This window comes from Rhinolophus hipposideros (assembly GCF_964194185.1).
Source record: "Rhinolophus hipposideros genome assembly, chromosome: 4".
NCBI classification, from domain to species: Eukaryota; Metazoa; Chordata; class Mammalia; order Chiroptera; family Rhinolophidae; genus Rhinolophus; species Rhinolophus hipposideros.
In genome coordinates, this window is record NC_138050.1 from 87,951,401 (window position 1) to 87,975,728 (window position 24,328).

At 31.6% G+C, this 24,328-nt stretch overlaps 1 protein-coding gene across 9 annotated transcripts in view; it reads left to right on the top strand.

Moving 5' to 3' along the window:
* PCDH9 (protocadherin 9) overlaps positions 1–24,328 on the top strand; it is an 899,210-nt gene that overhangs the window by 598,184 nt on the left and 276,698 nt on the right. The window lies entirely within an intron of this gene.

Consider the following 24,328-nt stretch of genomic DNA (forward strand, 5'->3'; position numbering starts at 1 on the left):
TACAATTGGCCATTAAATTGTATGTTGAAATTTTATGAACCATTAGTAAAGAAACAAAATGCTATAAATATAATTGCAAAAAGCCATTTGTTACAAAATATCTTGATATCAAAGATATTAAATGTGAAGGAGACATTTTAATACATTTAACTGATAAAATACAGTTAAATAGAATCTAGTCTTCAAAGAACAAGAAGAAAAGTGGGCCGTGGAATGCTATTTTCCAAAGAAGACTTAAAAAAAATGCAATAGTGATTTAAAACAGGTATGAAGGATGGTGATAACAATTTTTAGGGTTTTACTTTTTTTTATTTATTTCACTTTTGGATTGTTTTTAACAAGGACATTGAACAAGTGGAATAAGTGGAATGCAATTAGGTAAACCTTTATTCTCCACAGACCTCTGCACTATTTCAGAAGTCATTGCCCATTGAAAGGAAGCCCTATGGGACAATTTTCTTTGGCCTTTGGAGGGAATTTTGGACAAGTGTTATACCTTTTGCAGTCACATTATTTTATATACACGTCACTGACTAGTTCACTTTTATTAGGAAATTAACAGTCCAATTTAATCATCATGATGGCAAATCATCGTTGCAGTATAAATGCTAAAAGGAGGTAAAAAGCATGAAAGGGGATTTTCAACTAGTTCTGAAAAGGTAAGCAAGCACAGGTGTTCTCTGACTGCTAGGATTTTAAACTGACTGTTTCCAGGGTGGTAGTGTGGGATCTTTGGTGCATATGTCCCATCCCAAGCTGTGTCCCCACCTCTCAAGTTTTCTCTGATATATGGTTCTCTTTTCATCGGTGTGCAGAGTTACACGTCCTCTTTCTACGGAGGTTTCTCACTCCTCCAGACAATCTTTTAGGATGACCTAAGTCAATTCCACACCAGCTCTGGCACTTGATGTGTCATGTCCTATAACTTGGTATCATAAGAAAAACAGTGCATCTTTTGACTTCTCGTACTCAGAAGGGTAGATCATACCCAAAAAGACAACATCTCATCACATACAATTCGGGAGGGTTAGCCAACTATTCTCCTTATATTTCTCGGTTTTGATTAGTCTAAGCACCATTGATTTTAGGTGGTTCCACGGAATCAACCTTTCCTGGGCTTGTGTGAATAGTTCAGATAAATAGGACAGAACGTTCTACAATGACTTCCTAGTCTCCAACATCTCCCACTCCGATTTTAAAGCATCCCTCATTGGAAGTGAGCTAAGGGACCAAAACTGGCTCTTGACCACCTCTTCTGCATGTGGGAGTAGTTGGCTTCTCTTGTCTTTGGGCCTCAGCCAAAATCAAAACAGGAAGACTCCATTTTAGATCTAAGGCTGGTTAACCTAAGATGCCCTAAACCAGACCTTTATCCAATATGAGCAGCTGCTCACTTAATGACTTAGACCTGGGCAATAGCACTGGGCGAGCTTCCAAATGGGGAAGATAAAAGAGATTCTAAAGCTAAAAACAAAACAAAACAAAACAAAACAAACAAAAAAAACACCACCACCAAAAAAAAAAAAAAAAAAAAAAGCACCTTCAAGCCTGCTTCAAGAAGTCCCCAGAGTTTTTACCAATGTAGTCACATGGAAAAAGAGACTCAAGGGAGGGAATATCCTTGTGCACTTCAACATTCAACTCACACTGACTTCACCCAGGAGAATCATGCTCAATAAAATGTGTTAAACCTGAACAGTCCTCCTTGGTGGAGACAGTGTCCTTTTCATCATTGACAAAGAAGCAGAGGAAGATAGAGGAGCCCTGAGTGCCCCTGCAGGCTAACAGTCCTTTTGACATTTAATGGGACTTAAAACTTAACCTCCTTCATAAGTAGAATTAATTAGAAGAGCTCAGAAATATTAAGAGATCCATAGCTAAACAGTAGTTCATATTAGAATAGTATTATGATATATTATCTTAAAATTCAGCAGTCACATTTTGAAACTGATTGAGGAATTTTTGAAGTGAGATAACTGAAGCAATAATCTTTAATAATGATACTCCTGCAATTTAGATCTAAACTGTTTCCTTTGTCTTCAGTGGGGTTTTCAGCCTGTCGTCTGATAATTCTTGAAGAGCCATGATTTTAGAGCAATCATGTTATATACATAAATCATAAATATCCATATATCATCTATAGAGTTATAAGGTATGGCATCTGTACAGATTCCTGTTTTATTTTTCAAATAGTATGATTCTTAAAAAATAATTTTCAGGGTAAGCCATATTTTCTTAAGAAGTGAATTCATTGATGCTATCATGCACTCCATGTAGAATCCAATAAAAGCATTAATTCTGAAAAAGTTGTAAGGGATTTTCAATTGAAGATTGTTATTTTGAACAAATATAACTCGACTGATGAAAGAATTTTAGTAACTTAAAAGCAAACAAAAACAATAATATTATTATATCAGGAACGCCTATTACCACTAATTCAGAATTAAGTCTTAATCTTGTCTCATTGAGAATCTTGAATAAAGTTATTTTTATATCTGGTATTTCTTTTAAATGCTATTTTAAATTATTTTTTTGCTGTTTAATCATGTACAACATTTCAAATTACATTTACTTTGTATAGCCCAATCTGCCATGTGCTTCTGACTCTACCTGACTGCATATGAATCAGTTGGTGAACTTCTCACTAAAAAATGGTTTTGATGACTGATGACATTTCTGGGTAATATTTATCGAGGTCTGCTTATGAGTGAGAAATGCTAGTAAATATATTGTTTATGATTCCACACAAATATTGCAAGTTAGTAGTGTAAGTAAACTGAATTTCTGAAAATTTGTTTGTCTAAAACTGCTTGGTAAGTATCTGAGGCAGAGTATAAACTCAGGAGTGCCTGACTACACAGCTAATGCTTTTACTATTCAGAGAAACTGTGTTCACTGTACACACATTGTAAGGCAGCATATAACTCAATTCAATCATCCCGGAATTGAGCTGAAATTCTGTAGTCCAAGGGCTTTTGACATGAATGCAGTCTCAGTTAGTAAATATCATTTTTAAAACTGTGATTATTATTATGAATAGATAGTGAAAAGGTACATAAGGGGCAGGACATGTATCTTAATTATTTAGTATAAGTTTCCAATCAAGTTTTAAAAATTATCTCCTTGAATTGCAAAATATAAAAGCAGTATTATACTTTAGAAGAAATAAAATTCTAACAGTCTTAGTTTCAAATTCTAAAAACTTTATATTTTGAATTCTTGACCATTTTTTCATATTAATCATATTTGTTGGGTAGTTTCAAAGCATCACAATTTGCTAAAGACTAATAAAAATTATATAGTAAAGCATATTTGTTCTCCAGTATCTTTATTGTTTTACTTTAAATAAGTTATGTTCACTTTATGATTTTAAAGTGTTTGTTATATTAATTTTTAACCAAGCACTTTCTGTTTTATTACCATTTTATTTTTGAAAGAGGTACAATGAGATGATTTCATATACTATTACGCAAAGTAGTTTTACAAAATGGCTGTAAAACAGGCAGGTCCATAAGCTTTCTCTGCTGGAAAGTTTTAGCTCTTATCAATTTCAAGTATGACTTTAATCCCCCAAAGAATTAGTTTTGAGTACTTGTTTATTATAAATATTTAAAAGTTGTTAGTACTATTCTCTTGTATTTGAGTTTATTGAAGAGGTCATGACTAGTGTGGTTAGTATTACAGTAGAAATATCTGTAGGAACCATACGCCTCCTAGTGCAAAGTTAGGGTAATATCAGCTTTCATTGGTGTGCAGCATGGAATCACAATTTCCATAGCTGCATGCTGTCATGTGATTCATTCTTCTAAGGATCCATGAAGCGGAATAATTTTACTTTACCCTGTGTGGGTGGTCTACTCTAGAGCAGAAAAAAAAAAACACATTCTTTGTATATCTGTGTTAATAATAATTTGAGTATTAAAAGTCCTGGATAAATAGATTAAGCAAATTAGTAGCCATACCTAAAAATAAGGAGCTCACTGATTTTAGTAACTCTTAGAAGCATACAATTGAAGGTTTTTTTCCTCTCTCTTTTCTTTTTAAACCTCAAAGCCATCTCACTAGGAAAACATGGCAATAAATTACTAATTATAAAAGAAATATATTCATAAAATCTCACTAACATTTTATTTTAATATATTAAAATAAATAAAATAAATTATCTAGAATTTTTAACAATTTGGATTATTTGAACAAACCATGGATGTTTGTCTGAAATGTCCCAAATTTACCTTAATGCTGTTTTGACATACATTTTTGCCAGATAATTGAGAATTATTCTGACAAATACATGCATGTCAGATTTTAATAACTCTAAAATAAGGTTGCTGGATAAAATACAGGACAGCTAGTTAAATTTGAATTTCATATAAACAAAGAAAATGTTTTAGTCTGAGTATGTTTCAAATATTACAATATTGCAATATCCCTTGCACTATTTGGGGCATATTAAGACTAAAAAAGTATCCATGATTTGTCTTAAATTCAAATGTAAGCAGCTTTCCTGTATTTTATGTTTTCTAAAACTGTTAACTCTATCCTAAAAATATGATGTTTTAATAAAATAGTATTAAGTGAATTAAAATTCAATTTAAACTTCATATAAAATTCAAGTATTATGAGGAAATCTACCCATGGTATGCATTTAATTACAATTAAAATTCAGAGCAATGGTTAGTCTACCTTAGATTTAGTCACGTGACAACTGTCTTGTGTACAGACATTATTTCTTTATTTTAAAAAGGCATCAGTTTTCAGTGTAGTTATTTCCATGTGCAGAAAATAATGACACCTCAACATTACAAGTTCAGTTTGTGCTTATATTCATCAGTATAAATGCATTGCTCTGTTACTGAATGATAACTTTTATGTTGGTCTTTTAGTGGTTATTGCAAACAGAGAAATTCTAGTTAAAGTTTTGATTCATGATTTTGTTATTGTTTAATAGTCCTTTTGTTTGTTACATCATATTATAAGATTCTTTATGTATATAATTGAGTTTTATGTACTTTCTTTGCTTTTGGGATGGAATGTATATTTTTTAGAATCTAATCATGTCCAAAAAAATCTATGTCAACAGGGTAGTAGGAAGAGAGAGAAAGGGAGAGGGACAGGGCGAAGGCAGAGTCATTGTTTAAATTTGTTTGAGAAATCTTAAGACTTTGGTTGCATATTCTAGTAAAAATATCCATGTAGAATACATAAAATACATTTTTAAGATCTCTCAAGTAGGATGCTAGAGGAAATGTGTATAGTGCCTAAGTGCTGCGTAATTACTGTGTTTCCCCAAAAATAAGACCTAGCTGGACTATCAGCTCTAATGCGTCTTTTGGAACAAAAATTAATGTAATACCTGGTCATGTTTTAATAATAGACCCAGTATTATGTAATATATATAATATAATATATATTATAATATAATATAATATAACATATATTATAATATAATATATATTATAATATATTATTATATATTATATTATATAAGACCTATATATATATAATATAATATATATTATATAAGACCAGGTCTTATATTAATTTTTGCTCCAAAAGACGCATTAGAGTTGATGGTCCAGTTAGGTATTATTTTCAGGGAAGCATGGTATACAGACTGAGCTCAGATCATGCCTCTTCTGTTTGCCAGCTGTATGACCTTGGGCAGGTTACTCTTCCCAAATGACCTCATCTGAAACATGGCATGAGCAAATTGCGGTCTACCACATGCAACTCAGAATGGGTCTAGGTTGATAGTTAGTCATCAATTATGTTAGTGTTATTGAAAGAATTAAGTCAAACTACACAACTATCTAAGCAAACTCTTTGGCTTCAATTCTGTCCTCATAACAAATATGCCAAGGAAAGAAACATGAGACCTATTTTCCATAAATTCTAATTTCTTGCTGTCTAATTAAGGAAAGGTAGATATTGCTTGTTTAGTGTGTCTGGAATCATCAGGATGATATCTTTAATCTGCATTTCACTTAACTTGCAAAGTCAGTCACATACTGTTTTTAAAAATTGTGTGATTTAGCACTAGTTGTTTGAAACATTATATAGATTTAGGCTAGAAAGAACTGTTAAATAACAACATGGAGGGGGTTTGGTATTTCTATAGTATCTACCCAAACATCTACAGATAGGTTTAAATGGTAAGTGATTATTTACATATGAGGAATATTAATGAACACCTTATTATATTCCAGGTTCGTAACTTTCCCTTGAATTTTGGATATTTATAGATTTATTCCCAGTAATTGGCTAGAAAATTTTATTTCTTTGTAATTAGTAATAACCTAACTCACAGTCAGATATGCAAATGGGCAATATACTATACTTTGGGCAAATTTGCCAGTTAATCTCTGCAAATCATCATAATAACAATTTTGATTTAACTGCTCATTGGAAAGAAATAATTAAATCATAAACTTTCTAAAGTGCTGGTACTGGTTTCATTGATTTTTTTTCTCAAGTTTTTGTGTTTTGATATGATCAGGTATTTTATCATTCCTGCACATTCAAAAGAAAAACCCTTTCACATTAGGAATAAAATAAGAAAACTTGAACTAGTCTTTAAAATATTCCACGAATGGGGGGGAAATGCTTTAGTCAGGGAAGGAAGTACATTATATTTTATGTTTTTTTAAGAAATAGTTCTCATGTAGAGTATGTCAATTGTGAAACTGTATCGAGGGATCAAAACTAGATTTAAAACCCCACAAAACAACAATCTGAGGCTTAGCAAAAGTGCCATCCTATCATAGAAAGAGTGGTGCTTTACTGGAATATTTTCTAAGGCTCTTTTTATTAGGGAAATATATTTTTAAATGAAGTCAAAGAGGAGTTCTTAATTCAAAAGAGGATGTTGAGTTCAGATTTAAACTTCTTAAGAGCTAGTTACAAAATATGTAAAAGAAGCATTTCAGTAATCTCTCCTAAGTCAAAACTATTGTGCGATAGAAGATTATGATTTACAATGAGAAGTTCAGGTGTTTTGAGCTAGAAATACTAATACTTCTCATGAAGTAAAATCTTGACATAGGTGACAAGTAACATAAGAAAGTGAAAAAGGAAATTGGTTTATAGTCTATCAACGTTACATGATGCTAGCACAGAAGACTTCTTGGTGTTTTAGTTTATTCGTTATTGAAAAGGGTGTAGAATATGAAGGTATTTTATTATCTGCAGAGCCCCTGGATAATGTACTTCAGAATAAGGAAAACTAAGGTTGACACTGGCCTCGTCTTCTCTCTCAATCTGTCTCTCTCTCCTTTCCCTTTCTCTCTCTTTGTCAATCTCTTTCTCTCATTCTCTCTCTCACTCTTGCTCTCTGTCTAAGATAATAATATAACTGTCTTAAAGAAAATAAGTATTGGAAATAATATAAGCAAAGTGTCCTGAATAAGTTTTGGCAAATAACAAGAGCTCAAAAATGTCAGTATTACTCAAGTAAGAAATGCTATCTCTTCTTACTTGTATTAGTGTCCTCATACCTTCCAAATTTGATGCTTCTAATCAAATTTAAATTGATAAACTGGAGAGACAATTTGAGTAAGTAAATATTCTGTGGGATATTTCCATGAATAATGTACCAGCACTTATTTATGAACATAGGGAAATACATTTTGACTGTTCACATTTTATTTACTTTCTAGTTATCAATAATTATTCTAATGACATTCTTTCAAATATGAACTCACAGTAAAGGCAATATGTACAATTATAATAGTTTAGGTAATATTGAATAAAGAGCTTTAAAATTCTTCATCAACTATTCAAGATAATCTGCCAACTGTAAATAGCAAGTATACCTTTTTATGGAGTTCTTAAAACTAAAAACCCACTGTTGTTTTCTATTATTTTCATCTTCATGTGATAAAAATTCATAAATTATTGATTTGTGTTACACTAATAGACATTGGAGTTATACTAATAGTAACCTGCAGTGGAATAAAATCGCTATGAAGAAAGAACAACAGAATAAAACATGTGCTTTTATAATGTATATATTTTAAGTGAACAAAAAAGATACATTTGTAATAATTTACATATTGCACTCGGAATGCTATTGATACAAAAATCAAATTTTCTGTTTCATTTGGGGTGTGTTTTTCTATTTTTCTTGTATCTCTGAATTGCTTATTTCTTTGGCCACAAGTGAATGACAGGCAGACATTCTTGATTGATAGTGAGAAAGCCTGATATGTGGCCGTGACTTTCCCATTTTCACTGAATTGCTTAAGAACTTGAGATGCCGTGTTTCTTTTCTCTGTGGCTAAGATCCTCTTCCTCTTTGACCTTAGCTACCAAATGCTGGCCCTCCAGTCTGTCATCCACTCACAGTATAACTGACACACATTTGAAAAGCTCACTTAGTACACATCAAGTTGGAGTCTCTATGGAACAAAAGGCAGAAATAAAGAAGACCTTGAGAAATCCGTTAAAAAATTTCTTTGCTACAATTCAAAGTTACATTCTACAGCAATCAGGTTCTTTCTGCTTTCCTTACTGACTGATCTGTTTTTCCTCTTACAATTCAAGATGCTGATTTTGATTCAAATATTTATTTTTCATCTATTTCCCAAAGATTTTAGGAACTGTTATTTCCTTTTCTGTCCTATGGTGATCTGGAGGTCAAATGGAACAGCATGCCTAAAGAGTCCCTCAGTTTGATTTGGGCCTCAAGGTTGCTCAGTGTATCTCTTGCTTGGAGGCATTTGACAAAAGTATCTTCTATTAGCCTTTAGGGTGAGGTTCAAACTCAGTCTATTCCCTTTGCCTTTTTCCTAGCACTATCAGTTTGGGGAATTGGAGGTTTGAGTGAACGATGTCACTTGTCCTCTTATTCCAAGCAGCTGAAATAAAACATGTACTATAATGCTGCCTCTCTTACCAGTAAGTAAAACAAAATGGAGGTTCTTTTTTTAATATTAAATTTTGGTGTGTTTTTGTTTTTGTTTTTTTCCTGCAATGTTTACTCAGAAGAAATGTTTGAGATTGTAGATATGTGAGACTTTTTAATTATTAAAAAATCAGTATGGTCTCCTTAAAGTTTTAGACTTTAAAATGTTTTCCCCAGGCAATAAGAACAGCTTGTGTAAATAACACGATAAATGGAAAGTTTAATCTTAAACCTAATGATATTATGTAAACTCTTTATAATCAGTTTTTATAGACATCTAATTTATAGTTTTTATAGTTTTACTGAAATATTTTATCAATATATGTGCATATATATGTATATATATGCATATATATTGCTATGCCTGCCATATATATATATATATATATATATATATATATATATATATAATCTTGTTTTTTTTGTATTTTAAAGGACAAATATGCCAAAAATACATAGTAATGACATACCCTCTGACCCAGATTGTTCCCAAAGAAGCAAGTTTCTTCTTTGCACACATTCTTTCATTCATTCCTTCTTTCATTTTAAATTTTTCATTTATTTCAAAATATATTTCATTTACTTCAACAACTTCATTTCAGAAATTTAGTTATTCATATATTTGGGAAAAAATACTATATTGCAGGATGATTGACGAAGCATTTTAAACATGTGCTATATATTTTATTTACTTTTGTCTACTTAGACAATGCTCATTTTATTCATGCTTCCTGCGGAAAAGATGATTGCATATAGAATAGTCACATAATAATAATTACATAAATTATTGAATAGTTACACAAATTATCAATGCCTTTATTGGAAAACTACCTCAGTCATTTTTTTTTCAATTAAAGATTTTTGGGGTGACAATGGTTAGTAAAGTTACATAGGTTTTAAGTGCACAATTCTGTAATACATCATGTATATATCACATTTTGTGCTCACCACCTAGACTCAGTTCTCCTTCCATCACCATATATTTGTCCCCATTTACCCTCATCTACTAGCCCCCTCCCTTCTCACCCTCTGGTAACCACTAAACTATAAACACAAACAATACCTCAGTCATTTTGATTATGACTCAGGCATATGCCAGCTTGAAAATTTTTCTACTGTATAGTAGCCAACAATCTGCATAGAATTTCTTTTTCAAGATGTTTAGATTTTGGACTTACTTACCTATAATCACCCCAATCTAGTAAATTTTGAGTCTGATTCATTGGTAGTATGAGAACTTAAATACATAAGTTGTATAAGATATCTTTATGTGACATAATTAATTCGAACAGCACAGAAATTAAAAATAACTTTGGTAGAATGCAGTTTAGTAGTATGCCATTATCTGCAGGGGTTCCGTTCTAAGACCCCTAGTGGATGCCTGAAAACGCACATAGTTCCAAACCCTGTATGTGCTATGTGTTTTTCCTATACAGTAGTCCCCCTTATCCGTGGTTTCTCTTTTCTCAGTTTCAGTGACCCACAGTCAACTGCAGTTTGAAAATATTAAATGAAACATTCCAGAAATAAACAATTTATAAGTTTTGAATTGTGTGTTGTTTCTGACTAGGGTGATGTAATCTCTCTCTGCCCTGCTCCCCTATGCCTGCGACATGAATTTTCCCTTTGTTCAGAATATCTAGCTATATAGGCTACTCTCCCATTAGTCACTTAGTAGTTATCTCACTTATCAGATCGACTGCCCCAGAATTACAGTGCTTGTGTTCCAGTAACCCTTATTTTAGTTAATTATGGTCCCAAAGCTATTTACATATCTTTTATTACAGGGTATTGTTATAATGGTTACATTTTATCATTAGTTGTTGTTATTTTTTTTTGGTGCCTATTTTATAAATTACATTTTAGCATAAATATGACTGTATCTGAAAAAGAAAGTATACGAGTATGAGGTCAGACAATTAAGTTCGCGAACTCATCCCTGAAAAAGTGCTACATACCTTGCTGAATATCACTATGGTCACCTTTGAAGTACTCTCCTTGGGGAAGCTGTGCACTGAGGTCAGCACCTAGTCCACCATTCAAAGCAATTTTGGAACTCTTTTTCTGTAATGGCCTCAGAACTGTCGCTTATTACCCTTGATGTCCTGAATGTCACCAAAATGTCTTCTTTTCAGTATTGCCTTTATCTTCAGGCAAAGAAAGAAATCATTGGAGCCAGATCAGGTGAGTAGGGAGGGCGTTCTAATACAGTTATTTCTTTACTAGCTAAAAACTCCCTCACAGACAGTGCCCTATGAGCTGGTGCATTGTCGTGATGCAAGAGCCATGAATTGTTGGTGAAAAGTTCTTGTCATCTAACTTTTTCACACAGCCTTTTCAGGACCTCCAAATAGTAAACTTGGTTAACTGTCCAGTTGGTACAAATTCATAATTAATAATCAATCTGATATCAAAAAGGGTTAGCAACATCATTGCAATAAGTTCGTGAATGTAATTGTCAGTCCTCGTAAGTAGAGTTCAGTACTGTCCTTCGTTTCAGGCATCCACTGTAGGTCTCAGAACCTATCCCTCACAGATTAGGGGTGGGGTGGGGGGCTACTATACAAATATATACTTTATGGCTTCTTTTTGCCATATTCAAATTGCCAGCATTGGTACTCTTGAGATTTGGGGTTGGGAGCATATATAGCAAGGATATACTGAACCAAGGAATGATTCGCGTCCCAGGAGGGACAGAGTGGAATGGCAAGAGATGTTATCATGCTACTCAGAACAGTGCACAACTTAAAAATTATACATTGTTTATTTTTGGAATTTACGATTTAACATTTTCAGATCACAGTTGATTGTGGGAAACTGCAACCGAGGAAAGTGAAACCACAGCTAATAAGTGGGGATTACTGTATTTTATGCCTGAGGTTTGCATTTTGTCTTTAGTATGAGTAGCTCGATTTGGAGGGACCTCATGATTTTTTATTTCCCTCTTAGAAGTGTGACTTACCACAAGTTTAATGAAAGGAAAGTACAAGACCTTACATAATATGTAACACAATTTGGACTTTAATAATAATATTAATATTTACCATTTATTGAGTACTTACAATGTGCCGGGCACCGTGATAAATTCTTTCCTGGCTAAAAGCATTCTATCCTCATTACAACCTTATGAATTAAGTATCATTTTCCCATAAAATAAATTTTGAAAAAACCCTGAAGCTTAAATTCACTAATAATTGCTTCAAGATCATAAGGCTTATGCGTGGAGGATAGGATCTTGAATTTACTTTTCAACTGCTAAATTAACTCCCTCCTCAAGACACGTCTTCACTAAAGTTTTGTTTTAAATCTTACTATTTGTATATTTAACAAATAAGTTTTTCAGTAGGGATATTTACTTTTTTACAGATCCTTTGGAAAAAAAGGATCAAATTTTGACTCTTTTTAGTATGAGTAGGACCTGCAGTCTTAGATTAATCAAGTAAAATTTTTTTGTCTTTTATATTGCACAGCACAAAAGCACCATCATGATTTTAGTTTAACAAATGACTTTAAAATAAATGCATGTGTTATAAGAAACATTATATGATATTTTTACTTTTTAACTAGTGTTTAAACAATATTTACATTATTTCATATTAATTTTTAAGCTTCAGATAAAAGAGAAAAGCTGTTACTTAGGTTAGGATAGGCTACCTAAAGAAAAAATAAAATGCTTCCTAGATAGGGTTGCCAGTTTTAGCAAGTAAAAATACAGGACACCCAGTTAAATTTGAATTTTAGATAAACAATGAGTTCTTTTTTTGTATGTACCATGAATGATCTGGGACATACTTATACTAAAGCGATACATGTTTATCTGAAATTCAAATTTCCTTGGGTATCCTCTATTTTATCTGGCATCCTAACATCAAGTAGAAATATTGATTTTGCTTTGTTATTATGAGTTTTATTGAAAATAGTTGCACACCAATAACAGCAGAAATGAGACCTTCCGTGTTTCCCCAAAAATAAGACCTAGCTGGACAATCAGCTCTAATGTGTTTTTGGAGCAAAAATTAATATAAGACCAGGTATTATGTTATATTTATTATATTGTATTATATTGTATTATATTACATTATATTACATTACATTACATTACATTATATTACATTATATTATACCTGATCTTTTATTATAGTAAAATAAGACTGGGTCTTATATTAATATTTGTTCCAAAAGATGCATTAGAGATGATTGTCTGGCTAGGTCTTGTTTTTGGGGAAACGGTACTAATTCATCCTACCTTCCTACAGAAAGAAGCAAACAGATTTTACTCTAGAATTTCAGTACTATTCCCTTCAACATATTTTGTGATGCACTTGTTGCCATCTACCATTTGTATCAGCTTCTCGTACTTGAATGAAGCGCCTTGAGATGTTTTGTTCAGTGCTATGTCTTGGTGCCTAGAACATATCCAAGGCTATGTAGAGTCCAAGGACACATATGTGCTGAAGAAACGAATGAATAAATATGAAAGTTCTCGATGCGGTCAGACTCAAATATTCAACATATACGAAAGAAGAAAACATGTACATTTTTCTTACCACTGATAGAAGCCCAAAAAGTGCTGCAATGACCCTCTGCGCCAGAGGCAGTGAACCCATTATTTGTTCTCACTGCCTGTCACCCTAATTCTGATTTTTTGTGGGAGAAATAAGTGAGTAGGTGAGCCTTGTTCCTCTAAAAGTTCTAATCCCAGGGACCATTGATAGATGAAAGCGCTGCCTGACGCTTAAAGAACTGCATGAATGCTGAAGGCAGCCCTCTGATTTCCATTTTGCTGCTCCAAACTGCATTTTATTTCCTGCAAATCTTGACAGACCCTCAAGGAGGTGGATCCTTCTGTTATCCAGAGTAATAATTTGTACTTGAAAAGTGAAATCAGCCAATGTTGCCGCTGGGTGGGGGGGGGGAGACCCTAGCACATGATAAATGGAAGCTTCTATGCGACATTGAAAATTATAGAAGAAATACTCCAATCTTTTGATCCACACGTGACATTGTATTATATTGTTGTTGCGTTATCATCAAGTCTATTAAGATAATGTGTAGAAAACATGTTTATTCACCTCGCAAAACTGATAAATAAATAAAACTGTTAAATAACTAATCAGAGCGCCAGTTCTGCTGAATAGGCTGTCATGTGGACAATTCATTTACTGTTTATCTGAAGGCTGAACAGGACAGAGCAGGAGCCAAGCAGACAGTTACTTTTAAAAATAGATTAGGCTTTCTTATTAAGCCGACATATCAATATATGGAAGAGCTGCTTGTAAAAGGCATGTGTCATACTTCAGTATTTTCTCCTTTGTCTTTTTATTTTGTGTCTTTCTTTCAAAACTTTGATTCTTAACCTTTTTATTCAACACTGTAAAATATCATAGGAATGCAAGGTTTTCTGTATCCTGCAAGAGGTACACATACATTACTTGTTGATTTTCATTATTTCCTAAATGTAGCTTCTTCATAAAGTCAGTCAGTTTGACTTAGGACAGTATAACTTGGGTCAGTTCCAGTTCAAATATTATTTGGGTCAAGTATTTGTTCTAATATTTAGAAAATATAATAACAGAATCTACCAACAAGTCTAGTTTACATAACATATGTGCACCAGTTGTGGTAAAGATGGATGGGATATTTATACTTGGAGTCTTTTATGCTCCATACAATTTCAGTAATTAAAATCTTTGCATTGATATAGAAAATTTCAGATATAATAGTATTTTAAAATTGACTATAAATCTCAATGATTCCGATACCTTACTTATCCCAACACCCAGAGACCTGAAAAATGTCACAGTTGGATTACTGTGTGACTACCTCATCTAGTTGCAACTTTGCAGCCTTATTTATAATCAAATATTAAATCAGAAGATACTATGGAAAGTGATGCAGTTGTTGCCCCATCAGCAGAGATATCATTGAGAAAATCATGAGTAGAATAATACTTAAACATATTGTTAATGGATAGTTGCCATTGAACAATAGGATTGGGAAAGAATCATTTGTTCTGTTTCTACATATTTTAATTTTATAGTTGAAGCCTATGCTTGTTTCTCATTAAGGAAAATAACCTTTGTTAATAGTTTTTTTTTTAATTATGTTTATACACTAGGTTAAAGGTTTTGGTAATCCTATTAATATAAATCAATTACCCATCTGGTCTTGAACACATCTTTAGATTCAATTAGGAGAGAATGATGTGCTAATTTTGGATGAAAATACATGTTTAATTAGTGATATATAATGATGTACTTGAAATCATAGAGATTTCTTTTTTTACATTTAGACAGCATACGTTGGTTGAATAAAAATAATTTTTATCCTATTATCACAATGAACTGGTGAAAATAAATGTACACATACGTGACTGTTTATCTATCTATACATTCATTTAAATTCTTTTTTAGATTATTCTATTCTGGAAAAAAAAAAAAAAAAAACGATCATTGTATGAAAAATCACACTTTCAGTCAGGTGCATTGGAAAAAACATAGATTTCAACCTGAAAAAGATTCTATCCCTTTGAAGCATGCACAAGAACTGTGAGCTGCAGAGAGACTTGCTGACAGAGTCAAAGAAAACACAAAATAACAAGAGACGGGGAAGTCTAGAAGTGAGGAAGAATAGAGCCAAGGTTGAGTGCTCATTTTGAGAAACTATGTTTTGGAATATATTGAAAGCCTAAAATATAAATGATGACAGAAAAGCAGTATTTATATTTATAAAAGGGGTCAAAACATCTATCATTAATGAAAAGGGAATGCAGAGTCACAGACACTTCAAATTAAAGATAATTTTACCACAGAAAGTCAAAAGAATAAAGAAAACACACCTAAGTTTAATTGAACAGGCATGTTATGATTTCATGTTCTTGTACTTATGATTAGTGTGGTAATTTATGTGTTTTTTTAGTTATTTTCTGCTTCATAATTAGGTAAAATCTTAAATAATGTGAGCATTTCTATAAGCAACTATAATAGAAATATCTTGAAAAGATATCTGAGTCACCAGAAACATTCCACACTTCTTTTTCAGAGCCTTATGGTTATCAGTGAGTGTCACATCTAAACATGGAATATAAAGGTGGTCAAAGAGGGCCCCTTCATAATAAACAAATTACATTAATTAAAGTACAAATAGTCCTTAATGCTCTGTATATGAATTTCAATGTACAACTTGTAAATGCATATTCAGTCATATATTTCAGTGAAAATACCTTTGATGTACGTTAAATACATTAAACAATTTCTCAGGGACTAAACTATCACACACAATGTTTTATGCACTGAAGAAATCTCCTTGACAATAAATGCAAGGATATTTAGAACTTCAGAAGAATGATGCTGAATACAACCAAAGAATTATACTTTCTTAAATTCAAATTAATTTAAGTAAAAAAGCTAAAACCATTTTTATGGTATTATAATCACATTCTCCAAATTAAGAGGCAGCCAGCCTCTCTCTAATTAACAAAGTGCTATTGGGTTTCTGTATGTTTAGTAGTCTGTGCATTAGTCATTAGTAATACTGAGATAAATATTAGTTTTAAAAAAAACTTTTTAACTCTCCTTTTTGAGCCCATGTGGTTTGTTTTCTTGAGTGTGAAACAATCTTCTCAGAAAATGTCAATACAAATAACACGCTCTATATATTAAGATATATGAGTTGATTTGATTGTGACGCTGATAATCTTATGATGACAGAGTCAGGAGAGAGGATTTAGTATCACAGTTTAGTCAATTACAAGTCTAATAGGTTTGTGGTCTGGTTATTTAACTCTTTCCTCACTCACCAAATAATGGGCAGTCAATTCCACAGTTACCCAGTGAAACTAATATCTGTTTTTAATGTCTGCGTTAATCAAATTAATCAAAAAATCAATTGCGCTTGTACTATATGTAAATAGCAAATGTCATTCTGTAGGAAAAATTCTCCTGAGAGGTATCGATATATTTGTACATGTGCATGTGTATATACTTGTGTTTTAAATAATAGACCAAAACTCATTTTAAGAATATCTGTACAGGCACTGAGAAAAGTTAAATATCTGTTTTTTAAAGATAGACAGAAGGCTCCAATAATTTTGGCAAGGAATAGCTCTCAAAATTTTTTCTATCAGTTCTAAATAAAATCCAGAAGTTATTAGGTCCTACACAGAGCTATCATCTAAAATATATAATTCTCCGTGTGACATACTTGTTATTTGAAGAAGATATTGTAAGTTGATTTAAAAAGACACCTCAAATATAAAGCCATGTTTTCTTACAACATGACTTCATAGAAGTGTACAAATGAATCCTAGGTGTGCCGCTGGGAAAGATTTGTTTAATTTGTTTATGAAAACCACTGAAAATGGGATTATATTTTCAGTCTCTCTCTCTCTCTGTCTGTATCTGTAGGTCTGTTGGTCTGTCTCTCACTCTCTCTCAAGTTGGAATTTTATAGTACGTAATAAAAAAAAAATGTGGAAAAACAACCTTAAGGTTAAGTGTTCTCAAGTAAATTAGAGTGCTTCCTGGGCTTGTGTGTAATTTCAGTTTTAATGCATAAATTTGGAGAGGAAAAAATTATATGTTGTAAGTAAGCTTCTTTAAAAAAACACATTTTTAATTTGTTTGTCAAAAATGTTAGTATACATGTGTTTTCTTGAACACTAAGAAATTGTTCAGGCATAAACTCTGATGCCTATGTCTATACCAATATTCATAATCACTGTTCATAAAATGTAAAACACAAAACAGATATGACAATATAATACTCTACTACTCTACTTGTGCCGAATATGTAACAGACCCAACTCCTAATTGCAAGTGGATGGCAATTAAGTGTATTATCATGCATTTACACAAAATGTTTGAAGAAAAATGTGTAATTAGAGGATTGCATGAAGTGCTTTTAGTTTGCATTTATCTTTTGTCAGCTTATTAGAAACAAAAGACAACCAGTCACCAGAAATACTTTCAGCAGAATAAAGCATGATTTTTTTTTCTAGAAAAAGACAATTGAAATTCTAGAATATCAACAGCTTGACAATTCCTCAGTAGACTGTGGTAGTAAAATATTTTGTCTTTGAATTGTCTGAAAATGAATTCTAATACTATGGTTACGATCAGGAATCTTTACATTGATTTTAAATATCCCAGAATTGAAATCACTTCGGAAAACCGCACAGTACATTTAATAGTTCTTTATTGGTCTATTGTTCTAATAAACTCATTGAAAGTAATTAGATGCAGGGGAGCTGTTTCATTCATTTTGTGGAATACATATTCCATTCATTCGTTTGTGCTTTTATTGATTTAAAATTTACTGAGGGCTTCTATGTAACTTGGAAAGGAAATATAAATGAGAAATGGTCTCAATTTGAAAAGGGCTATAATTGAGGTAATGGGGCATTTTGCAAGCATAAAATCTTATTAATCAAGAGGCTTAGCAGTGTTAAACATTGAAATTGAAACCCAATCCTGAAATCCCTCTTTAATAAAATTTAAGAACATTATATTAGAGACAAAATCATTCACTGAAAAAAGCTGAAGTTCTAAAAGTTTGCTTTTGGTATTTCTCCTCTCTGATATATATAGACCTTTCACATAATTAAGTTGCTAACATTAACAGAATTTAAATTATAGTACATGGTAAAAAATGTTAATTAATGATGTGTAATATGCTTAAATATTTTTCAAGAAGTAAAAGTAGTTGAAAAGATAAACAAAATATTAATATTGTATTTAAAACTTCTATTAGTTGGCAAACACTATAAAAGTAACCCACTGAGTGATATACTAAGCCCTTAGGTGTTCTAAATGTTTCCAAAATGGGAATTTAAATATTTATGGTTATCTTTAATTCAAAAAAATCCTTGATCAAACAAATTCATATTGAATACCCAGAGGGGAAAAGAAAAGGTTTTGTTATTAAAGGATACTCATATAAATATTCTATAACCATATTAAAAAGTAAAATATAGAACTCAACTTATGTTATGGACAGTTAGTGAAAATAGTGATTAAAAAAATCCATATATTACTACATATTAAAACAGTCTGAAAGTTAAACTATAATCAAATATTCAACAAAATAGTCTTGCTAAAGGAAACATTCTAAATTTCCAATTAGATGTAAGGAAAAAAATGAATTACATCATTTAAAATACTTCACTTGAAGTAATAGTTACAACAGGGAACCTCTAAGAAAAGCTAGTATTCTCCTAATTATATACTACTTTGATTATCACTGTCTTTCATTTACAGCAGTTTTATAAGAACACTGTACTAATCAGAGAGATTTCAATTTAGCTATGTAAAGTAAATGATTACGAGGCCAAATGTATGAACTCATTCTCTCAAGTTCCCGATATGGTTCTTAAACGGTACTTGTGTAAGATCTGGTTATTGTCCCTTTTCCTCTAAAACACATTTTAAATTTATGGGTATACTTGTGGTTTTTAATCTCCATTAATGTGTCATGTGCTAAAAAAATTTAAGCAAGCACAAAATTTTGCATCTTTAGATTAATTAAAGCATTAAGCCAGTAGTTGCTATGTTGCAAATATCCATGCGGCCCTATTGGATATATGATCTAATTATCTATGGGTACTGGTTAGCAGTTTTGCTCATTGTTAAACTTAACTTGTTGTATAAATTAAGGCCATACACCATTACTTAGCATGGTTGTTCCCTGAGCCATTTTTAACCTTTCTGGCTCAAATACTTAATTTACTTAGAAAAAGACAAATGTGTATTAATTTCTTGAACATAATCTTGAATATAAATTATTACAGTATTTGAACAATTTTCTCTCAACTTGTGTATTTTTTGTATCTACTTCTACATTTAATTTTCCATTTAATGTAAAGATAACTAAAGAAAATAAAAACAAAAAATGTAGTGTCTTTTGCATAGGCATGTTTTGCTGCAGTACAATCTACCCTTACAATTTATAGCGCCCCCCCCCTTTTTAATAAACGTAGTTATTTAGCAAGAAAGAGAATCAAAGCAGTTTTTTAATTTTTTTTCTGGTAAAGTAATGAACTGTTAAATAATATATATATGGAAGTTGTATCACAGACATTTTAAATATTTCTGTTGATTTTTAATTATTTGACATATCATAATTAAGACAAAACAATGATCCAGTGATGGAGAACATTATTTCCTCATCCTTATAAAGTCTTTGACTCATTCATTTAATCAACATGGTCAGGTATAAAATTCCTAAAAGAAAGATCGCAAATACTAAATACCCAGCAGTATATATTACATATAGAAGAAATGAAAGTATGATTTATCTCTCCCACATTTACATATGTGTAGATATGTATATATATGCATATATCTATAAACCTATGTATTTGTGTAAATATACATACACATATACACATGTGTATACATATATAAACATGTAACTATCTTAATTTCAGTGTTTTATTTTTAGGATTTGAGAATTATCCTAGAAAAATAAATGGAGAACAGTTAATTTGTTAATGTGTGCATTAAAGAATCATTTGTTGGGAAATGGGACAGAGAATAGATTAATTTAATGAAAGCTTGATATAACAATTTTCCCCCTGCCTAGACAAGGAGGTATATAGCATTAATCATTTTTTCATGTGTGTGAAATAAAAGGAATCTCTATATAATCTGGAATTTAATTTTTCATTACTTAGGTATCTTCAGTATTGGATCAAATCAATGTGACCTTTTCTTGAATCATGGGAATACAAAATATATTTGTTCTGTTTGCAATAAATTATCGCATGTCATTGTGACACGATCTTAATGATTAAAAATAATTGGTTTAATGTTTGTCAGCACAGTCTATGACCTTGTGTATTTAATGTACTATCAAACCCAATGTGTTTTTAAAAATCCTATTCTGCTGGAGGTTTATGTCAAATTTTACTTTTACCTTGCAAGGTCACAGTCATTCTTATTCACTTAATGGTGGTTTACATGGCTAAGATAAAAATCTTACACACTTTGGAGAGTTTATATTATATATTTTTATTCAAAAAATGAACAATTCCTAGGTGTTCACACATTTTATTTAGAGATGTGATTATCAGTGACTGTTCATAAATGTATTATAATTTATGCCAGTAAGACTAAAAAGTTGACATATCTTTTCTCTCTGAATTCATCGTTTCTCACTAATGTTGCCATTATTGGGGAATTATAATTAACAAAATCTTCTCTCTACCCTGAAATCCTCATCACAGACACAGAAGAGAAAGAAAACATCTCATTTTTAAGCATGCGTTCAACCAGAATGTGATGAGCTTCTTAGGCAATCCCTTGAGAGATTGCAAAGACTGAAAGGAATCCCACCTCTTTATACAGCCGAGAAGACATAGCCCACGACAAGTGTGTTCTCAAGATAAAAAATAATCAGGCCTCAAGTAAGAGGACTTGGTAAAACCATTTGTCACAAAGTTCAAGTTAGCTTTACCTGGGAATAGGAGTGACAATCTGCCACTGCTGGTTGGCTTTACCAAGAGGCAATACAAACTTCTCACATATATATGACAGGAGGTGGTTTTGCAACCTGGAGTACTGCACCCACTGAAGTTAGACTCCTACTTTCCCCCAGAAACTGGGAGACAAAAACACTTGACATTTACAAATAGATGTTTCAAAGAGATGGCTCCCAGATTCGTGAGACAAACATTTCCGGGTCAGAAAGCTGACAAAAAGGCCTACTTAGTTTTCAAGAGGCTTTACATACATTTCAAAGCAATGAGAAAGTACTTAATATTTTAAGTTTTAGAAAGTAAACACTATATAAAAAAGGAGGGGAAGGGAATCTCCTCCCATATTTTGAACAGAGACAATTAAGCCCTTATTTTTAATTTTCTGCATTTATCAATATTATTCCCCCCAATAACTTTCTTTTTTCTTAAAATAAAGAATTGGAGTGGTAATTGCATACTGTTTTCATATAATTTTTTAACTGGATGTTATATCAGAAGACAAGGGTTAGAGGTTTTTTGCTCCTTATCTTTGATTCAGAAGATTATGCTCGGATATTGTGACTTGCCAAGTAGAATATTGTTCTCCTAAGAATGTTATGGGCATACTGTTCCTCCCTTTCCTCCTATCACACATCTCTTAGTCAGTGTTATTCTGACTTCAGACAATATTGTGCCTTGATTCATCACTTCTAAATTAGCTTAAATTTAGTAAAGCCCTATTTTCGAGTATGTATTTTGTGTAGTTCTGTGATATGTTATGTTAATAAAACAGAATCATTTCAGTTATGTCATACCATCTGTTGCCCTGAACACCATTACCTTTGAAAAAAATTCATGATTAAAAACTGTATAAAATATTTTATATATAATAATAATATTAATTCCTCCATGCTTCAAACCCTGAGTGGTACACTGACATATAGTAGAATTTGGTGTCATTTAGAAGAAAATTACTTAAAGAGTAGAGGGGAGGAAGAAAATTTTCCCTTTACCCTTTGTGTTCTTGGCCAAGATCCCTGTAATACAAGGCAGATTATGAAGAGAAAACAAACAGATGTTTATTAACATATATACCTCGTGTATACATGAGAGATACTCGGGGTATGAGTAATTTCCTGAGGTGCTATCCTTCAAGAATTTAACAAATTACAAGTCCATTTCATCCTTGGAAAGACTTTTCTTTCTTTTTTGTTGTCAAATAAAAACTTGGAATTAAAGAAACAAAAACAAAAATTGTTTCCTTGCCTTAAAAAAGAATGTCAGCTATAGTTATTTAACTTAGAGTATTGACTAATGCCTTTGGGTGTTAGAAAAATAATCTTTTCTTGGTCTATACCATTGTCATGTAATTTTTTCTTGTGAGAAAACCACCATGTAATTTAATGTTTTTCTCAGTATTATAAATATTGTTTTTTATATTTATAGGTAAAGAATAGCATAGACTGGATTGTAAAGCACTGTGTCTCACAAATACAGTACCATCTCTGTTCATTGTTGTAGACCACTAGATGTATATCAAAGTCACTTATTGGGGAGAAATGTATATCCTAAGAATTCTATCCCATATTTTCTTTTCCTGAATTTATTTTTATGAATTATTTTTAATTTATTTCTTTCCATGTCTTCTAGGGTATCATTAGAATTCCTTTCTACTACACCACATGAAAATCTAACTCTAGTTAACATAAAACTGTCTTTTACAATGATAAGAAATATTCTGAGAAAGATAATCTTCAGTCACAAATTACATGTACACGTTAAATGCATTTGAGCACTATGTATAATAGGATACCAAAAATGCTCCATGTAATTTTAACAGCATTTGGTAAATACTTCCCAATTTAGATAAGATCTCAAAACCGATCATGTAGATTTGAAAATTAATTGCCTCTGTATTCTTGAAATAGTATCTTTTTGGGGCCCTCATTGTTGTGGTCATCATCTTTAAGGTATAGTGAAAAATAAATGTCTGAAGAACGCTCATTTTGTAAGTAAAATAAAACATTTATCTTTTTCTTTCCTCATTTCTTTTTCTCACATTAATTATTATATCTGTCCATGTATTTTGTTTTCTAAGCAAACCTGTTTATATAAAGTAGTCTTAACCCTTCAATAATCAACTATTGTTATTCTTTTTATTTCTGTTATTATCTCCTTGCTTTATTTATTTTGATTTTTTCTTAGTGTTTCCCTTAAGTGATATTATAGAAAATTAAGCTGAATTTCTCTCAAAACAGACAAAAATAAATAGAATGAGAAGAAATTCGAAGAAACCAGAGGAAACTGGGAAACTATAAGTTTTTCAAAGTGCTTTATTGTATCAATGTAGATTAAGTTCTTTTTTTTTTGCTTTTAACATATCGAGCCATTGATATATCATTTTTCGATAGCTCCGCATTCTGAAAAGTTCTGGACTATCAGTTAAATATGAGTCAGGGAAGCATTAAATAGAATATTTTAAATACTTCCTTTCTTTGTTCCTTCTTAGCTTTCTCTCTTCCCACCCCCTCTCTTTCTTTCATCTTTCATTCTTATTAAAAGATTAACACTAAACTCTGAGTCAGTAAGCACATTAGGTTCTATAACTAGATTCAGATAACCAGTACTAGTTAACTGAAATTGTGCTCTATTTTTTGTGTCTTGTTGATCATAAAGTGTTGTTCGGTTGATTAAATCTAAATCTTGCCTTTCATTAAAGATGAGTTTGGTCCAAACACAGTCAGGAAATAAATAAAGCCTCTATATTGTGCTTATTTGTGTTCCATGTATTGAGAGATACTATTAATAAGAGTTACACATCAAATTTATAGTCTCTGAAAGTTTTCTGGATGATGTACAATTCATTAAATAGCTGACCTTCTTACATAAGCAACAGATGTTTTCAATTTTCTCTTTTCATTGTCATATTTTCAGTAGTTTTCTACTAAGATTGTCATTAGAATGGACTTTAT